Source organism: Talpa occidentalis, unplaced genomic scaffold (assembly GCF_014898055.3).
Source record: "Talpa occidentalis isolate TD23 unplaced genomic scaffold, MPIMG_talOcc4v2.1 talOcc4.12, whole genome shotgun sequence".
Lineage (NCBI taxonomy): Eukaryota > Metazoa > Chordata > Mammalia > Eulipotyphla > Talpidae > Talpa > Talpa occidentalis.
In genome coordinates, this window is record NW_023601212.1 from 77,002,883 (window position 1) to 77,028,494 (window position 25,612).

General features: G+C 43.7%; 1 long non-coding RNA gene across 2 annotated transcripts in view; it reads left to right on the plus strand.

The window, feature by feature from the left end:
* The first annotated feature begins 385 nt into the window (after positions 1-385).
* The window catches only part of LOC129145516 (uncharacterized), a 46,549-nt gene continuing 21,322 nt past the window's right edge, over positions 386-25,612 (plus strand). The window contains exon 1 of one of the 2 annotated variants that reach the window (XR_008551206.1): positions 386-488. This is a non-coding gene — a long non-coding RNA (uncharacterized LOC129145516). Of the gene's footprint in view, positions 489-25,368; positions 25,490-25,612 lie in introns of those variants that run through there. The other variant, XR_008551205.1, reaches the window with a different exon arrangement.

Below are 25,612 nucleotides of genomic sequence, written 5' to 3' on the forward strand. Positions count from 1 at the left end.
GTAACTTTTAATTTTTTTAAAGATTTATTTATGCATACAAGAACTGGGGTACAGGCCAGAGGTGTGGAGGGTGTGAGGATTCACCAGAGACAGAGTGGGGAGCAGAACAGGCAAATCAACTGAAATACACTGCTGAGGGGAGCAGCAGGAGAGTCAGGAGAGGTCTGCTGCGCCATGTGGGTGAGCTCCCTGTCCGGGGATCGAACTCGTGCTACAGTGGCTGCTGATAACTTCATAGGTTGTGTCTTAACCCCTTGCGCCACCAGGGAGGCCACCATTATGTAACTTTTAAACCATGCTTACTTATTACTTTAAATTTTTTAATTATGCTAATTGAGTATATATCTAAAATTTCAGGTAAAATTGGTGTTCTAGGATCATTCACCATATTTATGGAGCTTCACCTTCCTCCCTGGCACATGGCCAGATACACTTGAGATCTACACACCCTGGTTTAAGACACTTTCACTGAAGCTCTCTCCTGATGGGTAAATGTATTTTTATTAGATTTTTTAAAAGAATTATTTATTTATGCATAGAAGAACTGGGGTGCAGGCCAGAGGTGTGGGGGCGGGTGGGGGTGAGAGGATTTATCAGAGACAGAGTAGGGAACAGAACAGGCAGATTGACTGAAATACACTGCTGAGGGCAAGCAGCAGGTGAGAGGAGAGGTCTGCTGCACAATGTGGGTTGCTTCCTGGCTGGCTGGGGATCGAACTCCTGCTGCAGAGGTTGCAGATAGCTTCATAGTGCTGTGCTTGACCCCTTGAGCCATCAGGGAGGCCCTCATTAGATTTTTTGAAATACTGATAATGCTGGTGGACACCACTCTTGCCTCAGAGCCTGCTTGAATGCTTGAGATGTTTTCATCTCCCTAACATTAATGATTCCATATGTGGTTGGTAAGAGTCCAGATACCCTTTCCTGGGTACTGTCCCACTTGTTCACACTGAGAGTGAAATGCAGGCTTGGGGATGGTCAGTGACCTGCTGGGATCTCACAGCTTGTTGAAGCCTGTTTCCAAGCTGGCCTGTCCAGGAGCTGGTTGCTATGACGCTTTATTAGAATCCAAGCTAGTGGTGTGCCTATTTATATGTACTTTAAAATTTTTCTCAGCAAGAGGCTGGTGAGCACCAGCTGTCTACAGTTTATATTGTTAATTCATTAAACTTGGTTGCTTTATCCTCTCTGGAAAGCGCTGCCATCCTGCTTAGCGGCAACAATAGTGCTGAAGAGCTCGCTGCTGCCATTGCTGACAATATCAATTATTCAGTTTTGTGCCAATTCCTATTAGACTTTTTCTAACTGGAGAATTTACACTGTGTTATTGAATTAAAAACAGTGGAAAGCTTTGGGGAATTTAAGCTAATTAGCCAGCATTTGTAAACCCCTTTGTTGAAGATAATTTGTTTACATGACTAATTCCACCTTTTAATTATGGGGCCTGCGTGGGCCGTGGAAAGTGTCACTGCGGCCACCCTTGGCTGGGCACAGGGATGCCAACATGGCAAAACTCATTTTTCTTTGTGATGAGGTGTGATGCCCCAGCTCCCTGGCACCTAACCTTGTATATTAGCATGTTATAATTACACCTGAGAGCAGCACTGGGCTTCCCAGATTTCCAGTTGTGGCTTTTTGCTGAGCGATTTCTCATGCATGTCGCCGGGCAGCTCCAAGGAACTGCTTCATCAATTCTCTTCCTACTTCTTCCCACCCACATGGACTCCTTTTCCATCTCTTTGTCTTTGCAAATTCATGATGAATGCTTCAAAGCTGAGGTGTTTCTCTGCCTCTTCTCTTAATCCTACATGCGTGGCCAGTGGTGGTTTCTTATCCAGCCTGTGTGTTCCTGTGTTAACTGCATGGTCTGGGTACACAGATCTGCCTTCGCTCTGGTGGAGGGTAACAGAGGAAACTGAAACACATTTTTTCTGTAGTGAAAGTGACGTGCCCTGCTATCTGGCATACAAGAATTACCAAAGAACTGATAAATATTGAGAGTGTGTTTCTGAGTGGTCTTTTGATGTTGCGCTAGCTCAGCCTAACTTTCTTGATGGGAATGTCTGGAACATGAACATGGATTTGCTGAGAGTGATTCTGAGAAATAATATCACTTCTTATCATAGCTGTACATATTTTAATTAACTGAGTACTTTAGTTAAGATTTAAAGGCTGCCTTAACATACAACTTTAGCAAGAGCTCTGCAAGTATAACTGCAGTTCGTATATATCCTGCATGAAGTTCTTTCGAACCAGACCAACACTTCTTCCCTCTCCACTTGTCACACCCCGTGTCTCCCCTTTTATCCTTAACTGCTAGGTAGAGCATCAGCTCCTGCCCCAACTTAATCCACAAGTCCCACTCCAGTCCTCCATTGAGACCATGTCACAAGTCATCCTCTCCACAGGCTCTAGGCCCACCATGGCCAAAAACCAGCTTACAAACTGGACCAGTGGCCTTTAAAGCTTTCTGCTAAAGAATCCCTTAAGATGATTTTGAAAATCCCCTTTCACCCAGACTTCATTTTTGAAACAAAGGAGAGAAGGGCTCACCAAACTCTACTTGGGTAACCACCACGCATGTTTCCTAATACATCAAATGACAGGCTTTCTCTTACACACAGGATTCTTTTCATAGTCAGTGGTGGGGATGGGGAGGGTCTTGTGAAAGTAAAGTAAGAGACGGGAGACCTGCAACAGCAGAGGGAATATGCCAGTCCTCGTGGTCATCAGTTAGTAAACTTCAAAAAGATTGATTGAAATGAAAGATGAATATGTGGATTTGCAAGTGTTGCCAGTAAGATCCATGGAGGGGGCATTATTATATTGAGACTTCCTGAACTTCCGTTCTTCAATTGTTGACATGCCCTACTGAGGCATTGTGGAGCAGCTAACTTCTTTATCACTCCTTGTTCATTTTTAAGTGAATATCCAAATATTTTCACCATGACTATAAATAGCTGCAAAGGCTATAATTTCCAGTGAACTATAAGTATTGTCATTTTTTAATAAAAAGATTGCTAGCTTCTTTGAAAAGTGTCCACTGGAATTTACATATCACAGCATCCACTGAAAAGTAAGTAAAAAAACTTCTTTGGCTATAAGCACATTTATTGTTTCCTTTACTGAGTATTTCTAGTCTAGCTTGTAAAATAAAAGTTTATCCTAATAGGATGGCTTTAAACTTGAAAGGCTTTTATTAATTATTTTGTTATTTGTCTCTGTGGCAAAGATTTGGGCATAAATGCTCTCTAGCCAAAGGCAAACCAGAACACATCGGTGGCTGAACATGTTGGGATTATTGCTCATGGAGATGAGGGAGAAACCCCCTGGGGAAATCAGGGTCACCTCAGTAGAGGGTGCTGGAAGGGACTGACATGACTTGGGCTTTGATTGGGTAATTTTGGGAAATTGTAGGGAAGATTGACTTTATTTTGGATTGGATGCCCCCAGGAAGAGGAGGCAATTCCATGATAGGTTATCATGATCACGCTCATGTGGAAGCAGGATAGGCAAGAGCAAGGTCAAAGCTGTCAGGGTGAAGACAGGCCATCACTCCCACTATCTTGGAATGGAAGGTTTTGTACAAGATGGTTTTCATAGGCTGAGGCACAATTATGGGGTGAACTTGGTTATTGTTGACTTCATGGTCATCACAGGTAACTTTGTCTGATGTCACTGCTCTCTGAAATTGCTGCTGTCCAGCAGGCAACACCATAGTCTGTGGTGAGCAACACCAGAACCTGACCTCTCCAAGGCCAAGCTGTAAGTGGCAAACTGGTCTTCGGACTTTAGGACACCTTTTGCTTTCCTGTTCTACCTGTTTAGGCAAAGACAAATACAGTGTAGTGATCTGTGACATCCAGACTGCTGAGATTTTGCTGATAGAATCAAGAATGTGCCCCTGAACCTATCTGTAATCAGTTCAGGTCAGTCCCTCCTTTCCCTCCTATTGTAAGTAAATTGTTGAGTTACCTAACGTGACAATGGCTTCACAGGAGCAGGTCAGAATCTGGAAGGACACATCAGACAACCGCAACACGATGACCAGAAACCAGGGGATATTAGTCCTTGTCTCAAAGCAAGAGGTCTAGATTATAAAACCCAGGCCATGAAAATATCTCCCAGGATCCAGCAGGATCAATTTTAGAGACCCAGGTGGCTTTTTCTTTTCTTCTAGTCTTGGAATTTTTCACTTGCCCTGGAGTATTAACATAGGTGGTACAAGCTTAGAGGAAATTCAGTGCTATGGGACTGTACCTGCCAACTCTGGCCAATGGACTTAGATGCATTAATGGATTTTCCAGAGCATATGTGTTATTTATGACACCTGTGAAAGTCCATGACCAGGTACAGATACTGTGGAAATTTCGACTAAGAGAGTTGGCCTGAAGAAACACCTGTTATTCCTCCTAGGAGTGTCCTATGTGACACTATTCCAGAGGTTTCTGGGAGAGGAGGTAGTTTGAAATATCTACTAGTCTAATCAAATATCTACCCCCACACAAGGGCAAATTGTGTGAGGCAGTCATAAGTCTAATATTCATTTAGGAAATAGAATCCTAGTGGGACACAGGCTTTCTAGGGACTGAAAGCATCATCTATTACAACAAGAGTTGACCAACTCTGTGTCCATTCTATGGGGTTCCAGCAGTGGCCATAAAATCTTTTTTTGGTTTGGTTTTAAGTCACTTAAGTCATGGATTAACCTCAAATCATTTACCTCTGATAGGGTACATATTTGTTCTTTTATCTCTTATGAGTTAGTAGGTTTGGGTGAGGCAATTTATTTAGGTATCTAAACTGATTTAACTTCTCTGAGAAGCTTAAATTTCAAGAGTAAATTCAGTTGTGTATAGCACAGTCTCTTGGCAGTTTTTCTTTTTAAGTATGAACCATCAATACATCATATTAAATCAGGAGTATCCAAACAAGACTCCAGCACTTCTGCAAAAATCATGAATAAAAAGAGGGTGGGCTTTTTTTCTCAAATAAAAAAGAAAACTAGTTATAGGAACTCCAGCATCATGTACTTCATTTTTTCTATAGACACTCATTTCATTTAAATAATTTGCATGAGAGAAGATTGAATAAGGAAATGTAAATATGTAAAATGGTCTAAAATAATTGCATAATTTGTTAATCTATTGCTATTTTAAGAAGTAAGGGTAAGTTATGTCTAGTGACCAATGATTCGAATGCCTCATGTAGGAAATAGAATCCTAGCGGGATTCAAGCATTAAGAGGTCATTTTGAACTACTTAAATATGTGTTTAAGGTCATCAAGTTAGTTATGGTTCAGATAATTATAATTTGACTAACATATTAAGTGCTTATGATTTGTAGCATTTTAAGAACTTAAAAAATTAACATCTGTTAATTTTAGGTATCAACATCATTTCATTTTGGTGGGAATAATTTTATCCAAATAATTTTAGACTGGCTATGGAGATAGTAACTTAAATTACACATAAAACCAATGTTTGCAATGTAGATAGATTAAGTATGAAACATTCAATTCCGTATTTGTACTAATAAAATTACATGCTATCAGTATTTTTATAGGGAAACGAAATTTTAAAGATTGAATCATACCCCTAACTTGTCTTTTATTTTGGAGATAAAGCCCTTCTTTCTTACTTCATAACTATAGCATCAAAAACTATTTATATTAAAAAATAAAACAAACTTTTCAGGGTTCCAGAAAAGAAAAGCCCCTTAATACTTTTCTTTTTGAAAAGACATTGTTCAGTATTTATCTAAGTTTGATATTGCTAGAGTGTTGACCTAACCGAATTTAAAAAAATATATAGAAATGTAATTTTTTTAGGTCTTTAGTTGTTCAGCCAGAGAGAGAGCTCCTGCCTCGTACAAATAGGAAATTATCACTGCAAAAGGCTAATTATGTTTTTCTACAGAGAAGACAGAGAGTTTGGATTTAGAAAAACAGATTTTGACATATGTGCTCACAAAAGAGAGTGGCGTGCAGCTGGTTTTGATATAACTTGTGTGTACTTGACAGTTTTATCAGCCCAAACAATTAGAAAGTCAGCAATTATTAATTCCCAAGTGCTGAAAGGAAGGCCAGGGATGACTCCTAGATTAGACGAAGGGATTTCTCTTGTCGACAAGCAAGACAATCTCCCCTTGAGGAGTTTTTTGCTTTGTATTCAGACACCTTTCAAATGAATGTTCTTGTTCCTGTCAAAAGCTCCCCGAAGTGGCCACTGCTATCTGGAGATGTGTCTGGTAGAGCTCTGCTAGTTAATTAGGTAAGCACACAAGTTAGCAGGAGAGTGAGAAAGCAAGAGATGGGTTTGGGCCTGGCGAGCAGTGGGGATGGAGGAGAGCCCAGGGCCTAGAGGGAGGGAGAGCTGCGGTCTGTCGGGAGGTGTTTGTGCAGCTTCATGACGTGGGGTCCTGGCCAAGCACCAGTCATCACCCAGCCATCACCAAGGAGCAGATAGAACCTCCGATTCCAGGAAACCAAAGACAAACAGAGACGTTCTCACCAAGACAAGACCAAGCAAATGTCCTTATAAGGTTTTAAAATGTGACCTAAGTAAACGTTTGCCCAAAAAGATGCCAGTCTCAGGAGATAACAATCCTCAGCCACTGGGCTCAATTTGAGGACAAATTTCTCAGACCTATTCCCTTCTGCTGCCTGTTGTAGTTGGTGTTATGTGTCCTCTTGGCTAGGATACAATCCAGTCCCCTGACGATTTGGTTGAACATTAAATTGATAGTTACTTACAGATTGAATAATGCTTGTTATCATTTATGGAACACCTACAGGGGTCTGGCATTTAACATACATGTATATGGATATACACACACATATCCACTATATCCACTATCATGGCCAGAAAAGTTAGATATTGTTATGTCCATTTTATAAAAACAATCCAAAAAATGTTATGTAACAAGCCCTAGAGCTAATGGTTGTGCAGAGATTCTAATTCAACTCTGAAGCACCCATGGCTTTCATCACTGTATGTTACCTGGTCTTACATGCCAGTTCAGGAAAACATCAATAGTTTCTGAAACAAAGTGCATCTCTACTTTCTTGCACTTAATAGGAAGAAAAGCAGGCTGTCTTGAGCTGTGAGATAAAATAGGTAAACTCCCAACATAGTGCAGGGAACACTTTAGATATTTAATGAATGCTGCTTCCCTCTCTCATTTGAAAGGAAAGAAATAATCACAGATCCCTAGGACTCAAAATGGATGCAATTTGCTTTTGACTTGATTTGGTGATATTTTTGGCAAAACAAAGCATTTTCTAGTAGACCAGGTCTCAAACCCACCAGACCAGCTACTTGTCTATTTTGAAAGCCCTTCTTAATGCAAGCCCACTTTAAAACAATTCAGGGAAGATGGATTCAATCCACACTGCAAAGATTAGAAACACTCCACAATTTTCTATCATTTTAAGAAGTAGAACACAACCTGAAAATGGAATATAATTGGGGCACAGGAGCAACTCTGGGCAGCCTATTTTATTCTCATTTCCTCGGGAAGTATTCATATTTGATCTCCCAGTGTACAAATGGGAATTAGAGCTACTCACACAGTCTTTGAAATAGGAAAGAGTATCAGCTGGGATGACATGTACACTGTTGAACCACATCAAACCAACAATCTGATCTGTAACAGTGAACAGCCCCCAGCCTTTTTAAAAGCAGAAGAAATCCTATAACATGAAGGCAAAACACAGACAAACTTGTTCCATTCCCTAAGAATTTCTCACCTATAGACTGGATCAGGGGGTCCTTATGGATCTGCCTCCTTTCATTAGCTTATGTTATCCAAGTTGTGATGAGGTAGGCTTGGAACTCTGGGTATTTATATATCTCAATATACAAAAACAGATCTTTCACCAAAGGAAAACACAGAGCTCAGAGGCAGCAGGCATCGATGAGGCAAGTTGGCATTTCACAGCAGCCTAGATATCAGAATGGTGTTGAAAAGACCTTATTTCCTTTCCCCTCCCTTCCAATGTGTTGAAATGTTGTTAGGAGACTAGACTGCGAAAGGACAGAGTGCCTCCAATGCCTTCCTCCAGTAGCTTAGCCACATGCAGGGCTTTATTCCCTGCCCCAAAAAGGGTTAAAAGAGGCAGCCATGGACAGGGGGGAATTAGAATAGGTATTGCACATACCAGTCTTTCCTGGTGTTCAATGTGAAGTTCCTCTTTTGATGGTGCCGGCAGGTCCTATGTGCTACAAGAGGGCAAGTGACTAAGGGTGAAAGGTCAGGAGTCATGCAAGCTTCCTGCTCCCTAAACACAGACATTCTCCTGGATATGCCCTGCCCCCTCTGAAATGTCCTGGTCCTTTTCCATTGGATGACGTTGAGAAGGAGCTGTCTTTCTCATGCCAACATCATGGCAGATGTCTCCCAGTCATGTGAAATTGTGATTCTAAATCTGCCTGATGACTCAGACAATAATAGGTGACCGAAAACTTGTGGCCACCTGAAGTCACATGTTTTATATGCTGCATTAGTTTCCTACAGCTGCTGTAACAAATTATCAAGTTCTCTGACTGGTCTTCCTTCTTCCCTCTTACAAGGATGCTTGTGCCTACCTGGATAATCCAGGAAACCCTCCATCTCAAGATCTTTCACTTAATCACACCTGCACCTCCCCTTTTGTCATGTAAGGTAATGTATTACAGGCTTCAGGGATTAGGCTGTGGGTAACTTTGGGGGACCATCATTTAGCCTATCCCATATGCTAAGTTATTGTCTCAGAGCACGGAATCTAAAATCAAGTGGATGTCTTCATGGACTAAGTAAAAATGTTTGATGTCCTTTTTATTACTGGGTATTCCAATCTGTTTGTTTGGAGCATAGTTGCTAAAATTATCTCCCAGAAGATTGAAAAGTCTTTGTGTGTAGGGGGTGGCATTAGATAACATCATCTTGTGGACCCACAGCCTCCCTCATGCTGGGTGTCCATAAGAGCCTCTTAATGAGACTACCTGGTCCTGGGAGGAAGTGATGAAGGTGAGAGAAGATGGAGAAACCTATAAAATAAAATAAACCCATATTTTTATTTTTCCAACATAAATTACTTCCTTTTTTTTTTTTTTTTTTTTTTTTGCAGTGGGTTTTTGATGTTTGAGTACTCCTTGATAAAATGTAGAGCTTGTGAAGTAGTAGCTGATTGTAGCGCTAAGCAGGCAAAATGTAGGATGACCCCAGAGGATTTTGTGGTACCAAGAAGTAAGAAAGTGCTAAAAACAAAACAATCCCAACGAAGCAACCCAGCAACCAACTGAACAAACAAAAGGGAACCAAGATGGAGCATGGTGACAGGCCACGGAAAGGAATGCGGATGGAGCCCCCAGTGGCCATAACTGGTATTGCATTAAATAACAAATGATATAAACAGGAGTTCAAGTCGATATGAACACATAATGAAATAAATAAATAAGTAAATACATAAATATATAAATTCATAAATATGGAACAAAAGTGATTCTAGATTACAGAAGAATTCCAAATAATAACTGTAGAAGAAAATAGAGTGAGGAAAATATAAAATCACCATTAAAATACCACATTAATAATTGCTGAAGCAAGATTCTCTGAGGGGCAATAAGATCAGTGGGCAAACATTTAAGGGAAAATTATGACATTTGCAGAATCTCAAATTATCTCGCCAAAAATGGATACGTATAAATTAAAAAGGAGAAATAGTAACTTTACTGTGGAAATACCACCTTGAACCAAGTTGACTGAGCTTCACACCTTGTTATTATAAAACATACAACATCAGATGCTTCTGGATATGGGGCACTGAAAAGGGCATGTCACCTTGCTCACACCTTTCCTGCTGGTTCATAACTTCAGTCTAGTCATGAGAAAATGTTGGCCAAATCCCAATTGAGAGCAAGTCTACAAAATAACTGAGTCTCAGATCCAAAAAAACAAGGAGGGGCTTGTCATGGGTTGGAGGAGACTAAAGAGAGATGGCCGCCAAATGTCATGTTGGGATCGAGATTAGATCCTGGAATAGAAAAGGCTGTCATTGCAAACTCTGGGGAGCTCCTGATAAGGTCTGCAGTTTAGTTAGTAACATCGTAGCAATGCTAATTCCTTAGTTTTGATAATTTTACTGTGATTGCACAAAATGTTAACATTGGGGGGTACTGCCTGCAGGCTATATTAGATCTGTCCCCTGAGTCTAAAATTACTTTAAAATAAAAGTCAAAGCTGAAATAGAGCAGGAAGGTAGTGCTGACAGTATCTCTGTGTGATTTTCAAGTGGCTGTTGCCCTGTGCAGGAAGGTATGATATCCTTTCAGAGTGAGGGGTCCCTACCTTTTGTTGGGACTCAGAGTTCTCAAGAGTTTTCAAAATGATTTTTTTGTTTGAACCTCTCAACAGTGTGAATGATGAGTATGGAGTGATGTTAATTGTTTTTAGATTGGGAAACAGATGTTTGTGGAGGATGAATGACTCAGATAAATAACCAGAGGACGGGAGTCAGGTGTTCCGATTCCAACGCCTCTGTTCCTCCTGTGCCAAGTGACCTGCCAGTATTCCTGTGTGTCCCTGATTGGCAGCCACTAAGGAATTACTGTCTTAGATTTGAAGTCTGGCCACTACCCTACATTCTCTAAATACATACCAAAGATTTTGACCTTTACCTTGCTATGCCGGTCCAACTAGACCCACATTCTGTGTTTCTCTCCCTAAAAACTTTGCAGTCCCGAGAAGGAGGGAGGGTACAAGCCTCTTCTTATTCTGATCCTGCATTTTCAAGAACTCCCAAGGCTCCGCAAATCTGATGACCTCATTTGCATATACCTGAAAAAGCTTTGATTCATGCTTTTAACTCGACTTGATCATCCAACATAGCCACAGCATGATGGGGTTCATTCAAGCTTTGAATTTATGGATGATTCAGGGTTTCTAAACTTCAAAAGCATCTTTGATGATGGCAGTATTGTGGGCAAGGGATGTGGGCATTGGGAGAGAGAAGAGCTTCTGTGGGCAGGAGCTCAGACACCTGCTGTTCATCCCCATGTTTTGATGTGGCGGCTTCACTTGCAGCTGCTGTCCGCATCTAATTTTGACTGTGAACAAGCCTAGTGGCTGTCTGGGTGAAACAAGCAGACAAACAAACAAACAAGCAAAAGTAATACATTCTACTATGCTAAAGAACCCTTTCTCCCCGTTCTCAAAAGAGAAAGGAGAGAGAGAATGATACCTTCATTGTTCAGGTTGGTGTAACGAAGTATCATGGATGGAATTGTTACCAGGCAAACCCCGATATACAATGGGGTTGCCTGACTGTGGGTCCTCACCCACGTGCTTAAAGGGGACTTATTAATGCTAAACTGTAGACCCACACAAAAGGTTGATAAAAGGTTTATTGACAAGGGGAGGGGAGAAATGAATGGGAAATGAATAACTCAGGGAGAAAAAAAAAAGGGAGATAACTTCGTAAATGCGTCCTACCCGTTCCGCTGACCTGGAATCCCAATGACCCGCCGAGCTGGCGAAAAAACCGAGCACGCCTCCGGGCCAAGCCCCCCGACGCCCGACCCCTGGCCAGTTAAATACCCAAACCGAGAACCTAGTTGCTTGACTCCGCCGGCAGGTCCTCGCAACCTTCCCTTTGGAGATCATGGGATTTTTAGTTCGCAGTGTCGTGGGGGTGGCGTCCACAAAGCCTGTATGGAGTTTGCTCGGGACAACCTTTCCCCCTATCAGAATCACTGAAAAGAAATGGACTGTTCCCCAGCTCTGGAGGCTACATATCTGAGACCAGGGTGTCAGCAGGGCTGGCTTCCCATGTCTTCCGAGGCCTGTCCCTCTGACTTGCAGACGGCTGTCTCTGCGTGTCTCACAGCATCTCCCTCTGTCCCGGCCCATGTCCTCCTTCCGTAGGACACCAGTCAGCCTGGGTTAGAACAAACCCTAATGACCTCCTTTTAACGTAATTAAATCTAAAAAGGCTGTCTACAAACACTGTCATATTCTGAGGTACTGAGAGCTAGGACTTCAACCTAGGACTTTCAGGGGGATACAGTTCAGCCCCAACAGCACCTTTGTTACAAGCAAGCATGCACCCCCACCTCCCCCAGTGACACTGGAGGAGCCTCATGTGCTCTGGGGTGACCTTTATTCCCGATCCTCAGGTTGGTTCATTTTTTTTCATTCTGCTGGGGGGTGGGGGGGTTGGCTCACCTTGCAGTTACTATAAGCACCCTCTGCTATGGAGGGCTTCTAACCACCCCCATCCCATGAGTCCCCATCTGCATCCAAAAGGTGTTTCCTCACTCTGTGTCCTTGTAGTGCATCTATTGCATCAGCTCATTATTCAGCTCATGCTGTCAGTTTCTAAGATTTCACCCTTTTCAGAAAGGTCAGCTTAGACTTTTTAGGGTTTAGATAAGAGCAATATGAATGTCTATTTTTAAATGTAGGTGTCATTATTTTCAGGTATGGTGAGGCCAACAGATCAGGAGAGGATAGCCAGGGAAAGAAAGATGGTCACAGATCCCAAGAGAGGGAACACATCACGCCACAGAGCGCAGCAGGGAAGTTTGGGGGTGGTGAGAAGGTAGAGGCGTGAGGGGGAGGCTTGGGCAGGAGACTTTATTGGGGGTAGGAATGGGTGAGTTAAGACAAGCAGAGTCAGGATGGCTAGTTGTATGTCTTGTAAACTAGGGAATGGTGACTACCCCAGGTTGTGTGGCACCTGCCCTAGGATGATGAAGGCAGAGGAATGCTGCCACAAAGACAGGCCACAAAGATGAGGTCACCAGATGTCAAGTCTGGATTGGGTGGTTTGCCTGTGAAAGACATGCTTGCAGGCATTCATTTACTGTCTCTAGGCTTGTCTCACTCTGGGAGGGGTGGTGACCTCAGGCACATTAATGCCCCAGACCCCAAATCTCAGAATAAAGAGACACGCTGTAGGGCAAAGAAAATGTCAGGCTTTTCTGCCCTTCTGCCATCAGGATAGATGATGGATCCTTGTCCTGAATGTATGCCTGATGGCGGGCACCTGGAATAGGGTGTGGGCATAAGTAGATGGGATTCACCTGGGCTAGGACTGGGCTTTTAAGGGTGGCGTTACGGGGACGCCAGGAGAAGCAGCAGCAGTAGAAGCCGAAGCCGAAGCCGAAAGAGAAGCCGAGAAGCAGCAGAACGAACTCCAGAGAGCTCAGCCTCCCAGCCCCCCAGCCAGCACCCCTGCCTGCCATATGCCTGGTGAACCCCAATAAAAGACCTGCAAAACCACTGAGGACTCTGACTCCTCCTTTACCCGGTCTGCATGGGATCAGAGAACCTGCACTTTGTGTCCAGTCCTGCCTTACACACGCTTAACATAGTGGCATTCACAGCTGTCCTGTTCCACAAAACATTGGTTAGCGCTGTGGCCTAGACTGAGATGCCTCTACCACCTCTCCCTTCTATGGACTGAAATGCTATGTCCAGAGAGCTGGGGAGGTGGGCAGTAGGGACCGGGTGGCTTACAATTTATCTCTCTTACTTAGTTTGCCAAGTAAGAGAAAATAGATTCTGTCAAATGTCTGGGACGGGGCGGGGGGAAGTCAATAGCTCTATCTACCTTAGGGCTGGTGAGTCCCACATTCAGAGTGGACATTGCTCGTGGTAGAGCATGCTGCCCGCTCACCAGCAGGGAAGGGGCCAAAGCTTCCAGAGAGAGTCTCTGAAACTGGCAGAGATGTGGGGCAAGGATATCATAGTTAGATCTGGACAGAGGGCTGGGAGTGGACAGCCAGTAAGCATGGCAGGGGGTTGAAGCAATCCCATCTCACATTTGGCGAGGACACGGCAAATACTGCACTTCCAAGCCCCAGATCTCTGAGTAGAGATGTAAGAGGCCCATCTCTCCTGAGAAGGGCAGGGCAGTAGCAGTGCACGCCCCATGTGGTACTGTCAACCATGGGGCTCTTACCTACCGGACCTATCTGAAAACTAGACTAAGTGGGGAACAGGGTGGAGTCCTCGGTTGTCAGGGGAAGGCCCCGGTGGGAAAGATGCAGCTGAGGCTTCCTCTGGGTGCCACCAATACCTTGGGTGGGGAGGGTGGAGAGAGGTGGGAACGCTGGCACCTGTGTGAAAGAGAGGTAGGCTGAGCATTACAGGAAGCATTTGGAGGTGCTGGTACCATAATGGTAATGAGGCTATCATTCATTCATAAATTTCAGTGAACACCTACTATAGCCTGGGTTCTAAGCCCTGTGAATCCAGTGATGAGTGCAACACAGTGGTCCTGACCTGGTGTTCAGAGTGCTTTCCTAGCAAAATCCTGGTCTTCGATCTTCAAATTGAGAGTCTCCTAGCACCATCAAATATCACTAGCATGTGGGTAACAACTCTTAATACCCTGACTTTGCTGCTGAATCTAAGAGCACAACCTGCAGAAAGTTAGATGCTGATTCCATACAGTTGGGTCACAGCTGGGTCAGGAAACTGGCCACACCATAACTCCTGAGATACCTACCCGGAGCTGCTCATTGTTCTTCCTATCCTTTCATGGCTCCCAACAGCCCTGTGAGGCAAGATCATAATCCCATTTTATAGACAAAGCAATTGATTTCAGAATGGGTGAGCACGTGGCCACAGGTCACCCAGAAGAAAAACCATGGCAACCCAGCTCCTGCTGACTCTAAAGTTAGTGCTCTGTCTACATCACCTGGCAGCGGGCAAAGGATCCCCAGCACAAAACAGAAGGACTAATCTGAATCGTTAACCTGATTAAATCATTCCATTTGTGAATAGATGTTACATCTGTTCTAAGTGTGTGGATACATGTTTCTTAGTAGCATTTTGACTCCTGGCTAATTGAATGATAAGGATACACCCAAAAGACGAGTGTATAATTTCCAGTTTTTAAAATTTGCAATGAATAAATAACTCTATTCTTTATTTATCTAGTTTAAAATGTTAATGAATAGCTCCCCTTCTAATTGCAAAGCTGAGTATTTAAGGCAACCTGACACTTCATAAATATCGAACTGTGAGGTTTCATGTGTTGGTTTTATATAAACATATGAATTGAGTAATTACCATCCCTGCTATTCATTAAAATTCAAAATTAGAATAAACAATAAGCAGGAATGTTTTTGTTCATTATTATTCATATCAAGCACTTTGTTGATGATATCCCTTGCTTCTTTTCATGATTTCTTTTGTGCACTATCCTTTCTGTCTGAGCACAAAAATGTTCCTTGAGTGGAAAACTCTCTCTGATTTTCTTTTGGCTTGTTTTCTTTTTCTTTTTTTCCCAGTGGAGTCATATTATTTAGAAGGACTGGCGGCATCAGAGAAAGAGATCTGGGCTCAGGGCTGAGAGGCACTTAGTCCTGATCTCAGCTCAGTCACTCACTTGAGATGGGTTCTTCTGTGTCTTTGCAACATCTTCAAGGTCAGCAACCTGCACTAGATGATCACTCATTTATTCATTTTTGCATTTTTATATGCCACAATTGGCTCTCATAATTTTTGTAGAGGGGAACAGATAGAACTGAAGTTTCTTCTCTCTTGGAGCTTTGTCAAATAACCTCACAATCGTGAGATGGCCATGATGATCCATGCTACCAAGGGGATTAAATAGGGTGTGAGCCTGGGAAGCTGCCCTGGAAGAAGGGATACTAGATATCTGAAAGAGAAGTAGAAGTTAACCAGATAAAGAATGAAAAGGGGAAAATCCCTGGGGGCCAAGGGTGGGGGTGGGGGCAGGAGAAGCTTGGGCAAATGCCCTGTGGCAGGAGAGGCTAAAAGAGATGGAGGAGAGGAGGGAAATGAGACAATGAGGTGAGAAGGGAGAGGGTGGATTTATCTTGTTCAGACAGGCCTTGAGGAATCTGCCTTCACTCTAAGAGTAATAGCCATATGCTTCATTCAGCATATATTTTCACCGTGTTTACTTTGAAGGTGTTCTTGTTAGATGGAGATTAGGTTCTTTTATTCCAGGTTTCTCTCCTTTCATTGGGTCTTTGGAACCCCTGAGGCCTTTGGCTTGCAAGTCCTCTTAGTCATGTAAAATCTAAGGTCGGTTTGTAAGTACATAGGTAAGTACTGTTGGGGGAAGAGGAGGTCCTGAATGAACTCCACAAACTCAGGATTTGTAGACCCCACTCCCACCTCAGACCAAAGAGAACTTAGGCACCAAGAATGGCAAATCCCATAATGTCATCACCACCAAAGGGAGGATTGCTGGGAACTAAGGGTGGAGGTCAGCAGCCAGGCTTGGTATATAACCAGATGTGTGGATCTACCGGGTGGTTTTTCGTCAGCCTTCAGCAAGCTATTGGAGCTCCAGCTCAGTGTGTTAGGGGGAAAGGATGTCCTAAAGCTAATCCCATACAGGCTTTGTGGACTCCACCCCCACCCCAGGCCAAAACCAAAGACACTGGGAACTCCAAATCCCATCACCACCAAAGGGAAGGTGGCTGGGACCTGAGGGTGGGGTTAAGCAGCCAGGCTGGTATAAAGCCAGACACGTGGGCTTTGGAGGGGTCCCCCATTTTGGCTCCCCGCCAGCTAGCAGCGTCCGGCCAGCTCGGAGAGTGCTTTTTGGGTTTCCAGGTCAGCGGATCGGGTAGGACGCATTAAAGACTTTATTTCCCTATTTTCTCCCTGAGTTGTACATTTTTGCCCTATAACAAGTGGAACTGCAGGGCACATTCACCAATTTATCTCTTTTTCACCCTGGGTTATTTCTCTCTTTTTTTACCCTTTTTATAAACAAACCCTTTATTAACCTGTTTGTGTGTGTCTGCAGCTAGGTCTCATTATAAGTTTTTTTTTTTTTTTTTTTTATGCACATAGGTGAGGACCCACACTCAGGCCAACCCATTTCACATTGGGGTTGCGCCATAAGAGTACCAGGTTACAGGAAGGTGAGGAGGGCAGACCCCGGGAGCGAGATGTACAGACTTCTTTCCCTTACTCGTTTCCACTTCTGCTTTTTTGCATGTAAGAAATACAGCTTTGCAAAATCAAAGAATTGTCATGCTGCACTCTTCATAAAACGACTTCATGAACCTGAACTTGGAGTTTCAGCAGTGCTTTTCCGGGTCTGTAATTTCCTATACACTAATCTGATTCTCCCAGAAATCGATGAAGGCTTTAAAAACACACCATTTCTTCTTTTATGTATAACAATCTACAATTCATAGTTCAAGGTATTTTGCTTGCTGTAATCTGCTTGTAATTGTTACCCTTTTTTTTTTTTTTTTAAGGAAAGGGAGACCTAGAGACTGTGTCCTTGGTGCTCTTTCTGGGGAAATACTGCTTCTGTCTGGAGACTGGCTGTGCTATGAATATTGATCACAGGCCTTTGACCACAGAGGTTACTTTTTATACAATGGGCAGTGGGGTGATAGCTCCGGGGAAGACTTGAGGGCTTGCTCAATTCTGGGGCCTGTTTTGATGTTGGATTTAGGAAACTCTCCCAGCTCAAATGTTATTGCAGTTGGAGAGAAAACAGAATATCCTGAGGCAATGCAGCTCTGTGTGAAGTGCTGCTGAGCCGGGAGGAAACTCATCCAGGACTATCGAATCTGCTGGAAAGCTTTTTTTAAGAATGCAGATGTCCAAGTCTCATAGCTGTGGAACTGTTTTGATAGATTGGGAGTGTTAAAAAAACAAAATTCAAACTGTATATTTCAAAGATCTTATTGGCTTCATTCAATGATTCATGAATCAGGCCTCATCCAATCTGGCAGACAGAAAGGAGCTCCAAGCTGCTGTGCAAAATGAAAACCTTTTATAGGCAGAGGGAGCCAGAACAAGGAAGTGATACTAGGCAAAGAGTAAGCCAGTTATTACAAAGTCACTTCCTTTAGAGAATGCCTGGGGCCTGGCCCAGATCACCTAGCTGGTGCTGATTAGGCTTGAGATTGAGGATTGGCTCAACATTCCAGTTAGTGTTGAGACCGAAACTGTTACTAGGTCTTGATTTGGGGACCTGGCACTTAGTAAAATGACTCCATTTGGGGCCTGTTGTCTTGTTTTTAACAGGGAATGGACACTTTTTTTTTTTTTTTTTAGTTTTTTTAATTTAAAATTATTTTATTTTATATAATTCTTACATCATTTTTCATTTTTTTTTAATCTTAAATTTTATTTTTATATTCCCCATACAATTGCAAACGCCCCATTCTGACCCCAATCCTTCCCCTCCCACCCCCCACCCCCCAAAAAGTGTCTCTGGTTCATAGTTTTTTGTTGATTTTGATTTTCACTTTCTTATATTCATTTTCCTGGTCCCTTATTTAAGTTTTCTAGATTCCTGCTATGAGTGAGACCATCCGGTATTTTTCTTTTTCTTTTTGGCTTATTTCGCTGAGCATGATCCCTTCCAGCGCCATCCATGTTGCTGCAAATTGCATGTGTTTATCTTTTTTGAATGCTGAGTAATATTCCATGGTATATATGTACCACATCTTCTTGATCCAGTCATCTACTTTTGGGCATTTGGGTTGTTTCCAAAGCTTAGCTATTGTAAACAGTGCTGCTATAAACATAGGGGTGCAGGTGCTCTTTGGAATTGATGTTTCTGTGTCCTTTGGGTAAATACCTAGGAGTGGAATTGCTGGATCATATGGAAGCTCTATCTTTAGTAGGTCCAGAAATCTCCACACAGCTCTCCATAGTGGTTGGACCAGTTTGCACTCCCACCAACAGTGCAGAAGAGTTCCTTTTTCTCCACATCTTCGCCAACATTTGTTGTTGCTAGTTTTTTTAATATGTGCCATTCTCACTGGTGTGAGATGGTATCTCATGGTAGTTTTGATTTGCATTTCCCTGATTGCAAGTGATGTTGAACATTTTTTCATATGTCTGTTGGCCATTTGCATTTCCTCTTCAGAGAAGTTTCTTTTTAGCTCTTCTGCCCATTTTTTGACTGGATTATTTTCTTTGTTGTTGCTGAGTCTCATCAGCTCTTTGCAGATTTTTGTGATCAGTCCTTTATCATTAGTGTTGGGTGCAAAAATGTTCTCCCAGTTGGTGGGGATTCTCTTTGTTTTTGTTATTGTCTCTTTTGCTGTGCAGAAGCTCTTTAATTTGATGTAGTCCCAGCTGTTTATCTTTGTCTTCACTATCACTGCTTTGGGTGATGTGTCTGTAAAGATGTCTTTGATGTGCAAATCCCGTAGTGTTTCGCCTATATTTCCTTCTATGTATTTTATGGTTTCAGGTCTTATGTCTAGTTCTTTAATCCGGAATGGACACTTTTAACAGACTTCCCCAGAGGATTGAATTTGGAACTTTTCTACCACCATCCTTAATAAAAATTATTTCATCTTCCAGCATGGAAGCTCTTATTCTTTTCTGCTAGAAGAAAGTGATGGAGACTAGGAATAGAAAATTTGGGAAGTAGACGTCACAAAACCAGAAGCTGGAGATGGAGGTAGAAATGATTAAGATAGTCATTAAACAGTTACAGAAAAGTATCCTGAGGTGCTGACTGGGGATATGGAGATTGGGGACCATAGGAAGAAAATCACCTGTCCTTTCAAATCTACCGAGTCAAACCAAATATAGAAAAAATACTTAGGTACCAACCCTAGAAATAATTTAACAGCAGTTAACAATCCCAGAGAGGAATGAACCCCTCCCAAAAAGAACACTTTATCAGTGCGATTTCCACACTGGGAGGGCAGTTCTCCTGCTTCCCTGTGACTATGCAGGTGTTCTTTTCATTAACTTCTCCCTTTGCAAAGCAGCCGAAGCAGCTCTCCTCCCAAGGCTGCCCGCCTGTGACTATGCAGGCGTCTCTGATCAAGCCTGTCCCTTTCAGGGGTGGCTCTTTCTGCCCACGTGTGTCTGTGCAAGTGTCCTTTACTTCCCTTTTTATAATAAATCTGCCTTTTTGGATATAAACTAAAAAATTCCCTCGGCCTTTTAGGGAAACTTGCCAAGTGTTGCTGAGAAGGGAATTCTGATGAAACTTTTCTCAGAGGTAACCCAAGGACCCCACTCTCTGAACACAACACCTCTCCAAACCAGCATCTAAAAGGGTGCTAGACAGCAAAAGGACAAGTACTCATTCACAACTGGGAAGTCAGGATCTCTTTTTCCCAAGTGTTCTCTCTGCTATCTTGTAACCTGCCTCCTTCCTCCCCAAGAGTCCACTCCCCTGTGCTTCCAGTTCCATCCTGAGTAAGCGGTTAATGGTCCTCCCTCTGGGGGCAGCAGAGAAGCTTAAGAATCAGACCCACTTGTGCTGACATGCCATGGCAGCGGCTCTACCCTATCTCATGATCCTTAGCAGTCACCCCACTCCTCAGGACCCAACCCCTGTTCTGTCTTCTGTCACCATTGACAAATTTGCCTATTCTAGAACTTGTTGTAAATAGGATAACCCAGTATCTGTTCTGCTTGTGACTTTTCTGTTTTGCCCTGATACAGGTTTTTAAAGTTGCTCCATATTTTGCACGCAATAGTACTCTGCCCTCTGTATTAGTGAGGAACATTCTCTCGGGTGGATACAGCCCAGTTGTTTTATTAGTGCACTGGCCATTGGATATTTAGATTGATTTCTGGCTGTAAAGCTACTATGAACATTTCAGTGGAACTGTAAGTGTGTGGATATGCATTTTTATTTTGGGAGTAAAATTCTAGGTCCTATGAAAAACATGTTTCACTCTCTAAGACATGACCCAAACTTTCGCAGAGTGGCTGTGAGTCATAAGCAAGTGGATAGCTTCTAGGGTGAGAACAGAAGAGGAAAAGCCTCCAGACCAATAAGGAAGTCTCCTGAGAAAAGGGCAACAAATTCCAAAGGGGACTAATCAAGCACCCCCAGGACTAAGGGCAGCAGGACATTCTGGAACAAAGATAACAAAGAAAAAGGACTCTAAGATAAGGGCTGGGACACAGAGAATTAATTCTGGGCACAGAGACATTAAAACAGAGCAAGCGAGACCATGGAGAACTAACCAATCACAAAGAGACTGATGGGGATTTAGAACATCAGGGAAAGAAGGGATACATTTGAAGTGCATATTCAGAGGCGGGACTCAGCAGCTTCCTTGCTCCTCTCTGGCCTGGTTCCACCAGCGTGGGAGTCTCACGTTATCTCTGTTCCTTTTCTCCTTAATGAACTTTTTCTTATTTCTATTTCTCTAAACAAATTTGCCTCTTTCCACTTGCTTGCTTGAGCATCAGTAAAGCTCCTGCTGCAGCTTTGTGAGACGCCAACCCCAAACCGTGTGGTGTAGTGGCGTGACTCAGTGCTGCCACCACAGCCTGGGGTCAATTCTTGCCTGAAGAACTAGATGTGAGGACCTGAAATTTATGGTATCAACTGCACCGTTTTGCATTCCCACCAACAATGAATGAAAATTCCAGTTGCTCTGCTGCTTTGCCATTCCTTGGTAGTGTTGTAGAGCAACCCCGATACAAAATGGGGTGCCTGACTGTGGGTCCTCACCCGCGCACTTAAAAGGACTTATCAATGCTCTACTGCAGGCACACGTGAAAGGTTAATAAAAGGTTTATTTACAAGGGAAGGGGAAATGAGGAAATGTACAGCTCTGGGAGAAAAGTGGGAGACAAAGTTTTAAATGCGTCCTACCCAATCCGCCGATCAGGAATCCCAGAATGGCGCTCTCAGAGTTCGCCGCCAGCCAGGAGCGGTGAAGCCAGGAGGGGAGCGATAGCGAGCCAGAGAGACCCCAAGGCCCACGTGTTTGGTTTTTTATCCAACCTGGCTGCCCAACTCCACCCTCAGGTCCCAGCCACCCTCCCTTTGGTGGTGATGGGATTTGTCTTTCCCAATGTCTTGATGGCTTTAGTCTGGAGTGGGGGTGGAGTCCACAAAGCCTGTATGGGATTAGCTCAGGACATCATTTCCCCCTAACAGTAGTGCAATTCTTTTTTTTTTTTTTACTCAGTCTAGTGGGTATGGCGTGGTATGAGCAAATTACTTTTAACTTCTCTAAACTTCAGTCTCGCTCCTTGCTACTAGCTGATTCACAGATGGAGCAAACAAGTTTATAATCTATAGGATCTGGCATAGAGTAGGAGCTCAATAGACATTAGCCCATTTTGCATGGCAGTAGTCTTCAGCCTTACTGCATCTCATGTCAAGGGAGAGCTTTTAAAAGTACAGCTTCCAGGGAGGGGCTCCACTAGATCCATTAAATTAGAATCTCTGGGGGTACTTGAGATTTTGTGGGCTTGTCAGCCTCTGCCTAAGGCCCAGCCTGGGGCCTGGCCAGTATTAAGCAGTGAGTGAAGGATCTGACCTTGAGTATTTAATGATTGTGTGTGTGAATGAGTGAAATGGCAGCGGGGCCTGATTGCTGCTGCAGTGACATTTCTAGGCGGGCTGGCCCAAGACAGACATGTTAGCAATTTCTGAGGAATCTGTGGGGTGGAAAGGGAATCCGCAATAATAAAGTGCCCAGCACAACAGGCTGTGTCAGCAGGCATGGCCGCACGCCGAGTGGGCTCACGGCAATCAGGCGCAGCCTGCTCTCCAGGCAGCTGCAACCCACTTTGTCGCTTCTTAGACAGGCTTTGTGTGGCTTAATGAGGCTTTCCCCTGCTCTCCTCTGCAGCCAGCTGGCAAAGCTGGGGGTGAGGGGCTGGGGGATAAGCCAGAGGGTGCTGCCGAGGCTCCCCACTGAGGACTACATTTATTCTCAGAGCCCCTGACCCTCCTCTGAATGTGATGCCCCAAGAAGAGGGGAAGCCTCACCTCTCCCCTCCAGAGTTAGAGACCCCTGCAACTGGCAGAAGGCAAAGCCAAGTATATTCTGGCCTTCTTGTGGCTGCAATTCCTGGAAAAACATTTATATCTAATTCTAAATAGGAACCTGGCAGATAGTGAACCCAGGATGGAGAAGGATTTCCCCAGACTTTAGCTTACAGTATGTAACATTATGTACTGATGAAGTTATGCAGTATATAGCCTCATCTGTATATTTTTCTCCCACAACCTGCCTCTTGTTTAGTAGATGCTGGGTGCTTATGAATAGGACTGAATTGAAGCTGATATTTTTAGATTTGGATAGGACTGAAGGGAGTCAGACATATTAGACTCAGGGCTGATGGGAGTCAGACATATTGGTGATGACACTGACCTTGGCTATTTGGCATACTCCCTCCTAACACTTGTGTTAGCCCACTTTCTCCCTTTGTACCCACAACTCACATTCAGGCCTCCTGCTGCAATGTCAGATGCCAAAGCCTTCATCACTGTGCCCCAGATAGTCTGCACCCCCGAGTGCTACTCTGCTGCAAGTCTCCCCTCTACCCAGCCCCTCATTAAGATGTATCTTCTCTGAGTCCTAGGAGTTTTCATCCCCTACCCAATGAACAATGAGATCTCAGAACTTTCCCCCTGTTGAATCCACAGGGGAGGTAACACATTTTCAGGCACACAGAGAATGGGTAGAACATCTGTTTGGAGAAGGATTGTGGGGGTGGGAGTTTCACTATATCCCTATATTCCAGTCAACTTCTGTGCAGTTAACCACCTCAAATTCTTTGACCTAAAATTACAAACTTTTGCTATGCTTACAGATTCCATGGGCCAGAAATTCAGACAGATACAGTAACATAGCTTGTCCCTGCTCCATGGTGTCTAGAATCCCAGCTGAAAAAGTTCAAATGGCTGAGGGTGACTCCAATGGATGGTACTGGAATCATCTGGAGGGTTCTGTATTACCAAATCTAGTTCCTTGGATGGGATGAAGCAGAGACTGAGCCCAGAGGACCTCTGTGTGACTTGGGCTTCCTTATAATATGGCAGCCTTGGGGTGAATGACCTTGAGATGAGACTCAGAGTTCTAACAGCAAGTTGAGATCATCAGAAGTTATTTTTGCCATACTTTATTAGTCAAAGCAGCCCTACCCTTCCTAAACTCAAAAAGTGAGGATAGGGACCCTACTTCTGAAAAGGAGTGTCACATAATCTATTACAATTAAAGTGTGTTTTAGAACCCCTGCCCCCATAGGGCACATCCACACACCTTTTGGTGGGAAGCTGTCCAGTGAAGAACAGTGAATCTGGGGGTATCAGCTCAGGTCCACTGTGACTCAGTTCCCTTCTTGGAGTCTCCCTGGGATCCCTCAAGGGCAACTCTCACAGCCTGTGCTGCTGCTGAGTCTCAAGGCGAGACAGTGGTTGTACCTCAAATCCCACCGTGGGATCTTTCTATTTGATTCTCTTTTTGGCCATCAGAAGGGTGTCCTATGGTGGCAGCTTTGAGGAGAACACTGTTCTAGGAGAGTCGGAAGAATGACAGTGTGCTAGGTAGAAAGGAAAGGGAAGCTGTTGGCAGGGAGACCCAAGAGATGACCACACCCAAACTCAGGAAGAGGCTGGGACTTGTGTGCCATATCTCAGAGACCAAAAAACAAGATATGGGAGGGAGCAACAATTTTCAGAGAAGAAAGAGATCTTCTAGCTCAGTCACACAGCCCTACTCCTGACCAGGATGCTACAGATTAATGAGTATGTGTTGCAGATGAATGGGACATTGTTAGCTCCACTCTGCCACCCCTCTCCCACTGAATACCTTTGTATGACTGTAGCATCTCAGTCCCTTAGAAATTACATAAAATACAAGTTAGCTGTTCCAGCCTCCGATTTGCTGGTGAGCCCCAAGTGTGGGGGTTCCTCACCTCTCCAACTTCATTGTACAGGAAGCTTATGAATTTTTAAACATACAGAAAGCACATTATTTGTGATCACATTAGACCTTCAAAAGGAAACACGGACATAAATTTTGAGATGAATAGCCAAGTGCTGAAAGCCTGCCTCTCTGCTTGACTTCAATAACTTATCTCAATGAATCCCCAGCAGAAAGCATCTTACATACTTCAGTTCTGGAGAAGATGAGACGTGAGTGCTGGGGAATTATAAGACAGAGGGGCTTTATTGCAACAGTGAACAAGCTGAAAATTACAAGGTAATGGAATCTCAGTAGGAGGTCCTCTACCCTGCCATTAGCTAACTCAGACAATGATTGCTACAGAATCGGCTAGGGGTATATAAACACCACACAAGGTTTCTACACTTTGCATTCTCATCTGGCTAAGCCCATAGATAATCCCAGGTGAAGGCAAAGGGTGCACCTGGCTGCTGGGATCTTTGATCTCTTGGGAAAAGTCTACAAAATCATCTGCCTGGAGAATCCCTTATCCTATTGGAGATGATTTCATTCTGAGCCCTTGTGGTGCATTGAGGCTTAATAGTGTTCAGAAAAGGTGGAAGCGGCTTGGCCAGCCTGGGAGGAGATACTGATCTCTGCTGGCGCTGTTTCCTGCCTCTTTGTGGGCTCATTAAACCAAATCCATTCTAAGCAGACACCCTTCTCTAGCGACTCTGTCCTGTGTTCCCTGCAGCGCAGCCATGGAGGCTCCAGCCAGGCGGGAGCTACAGCGGCAATGGTGCATGTCCTGATCATGCAGTTCACAACCAAACCCACAGCTGCAACAAGCACAATGATGCCAGGTGAAATTTGCAAACCAGGTACTGTGCCAGTGTTTGTCACACCTTTCTTCAGATCCTTCCAACAACAGCCTCTTTATACAGAAGAGAGAGAGATGTTCATCTTCTTAATGCACAAAAAATTTGGATTGCATTGCCCCATAA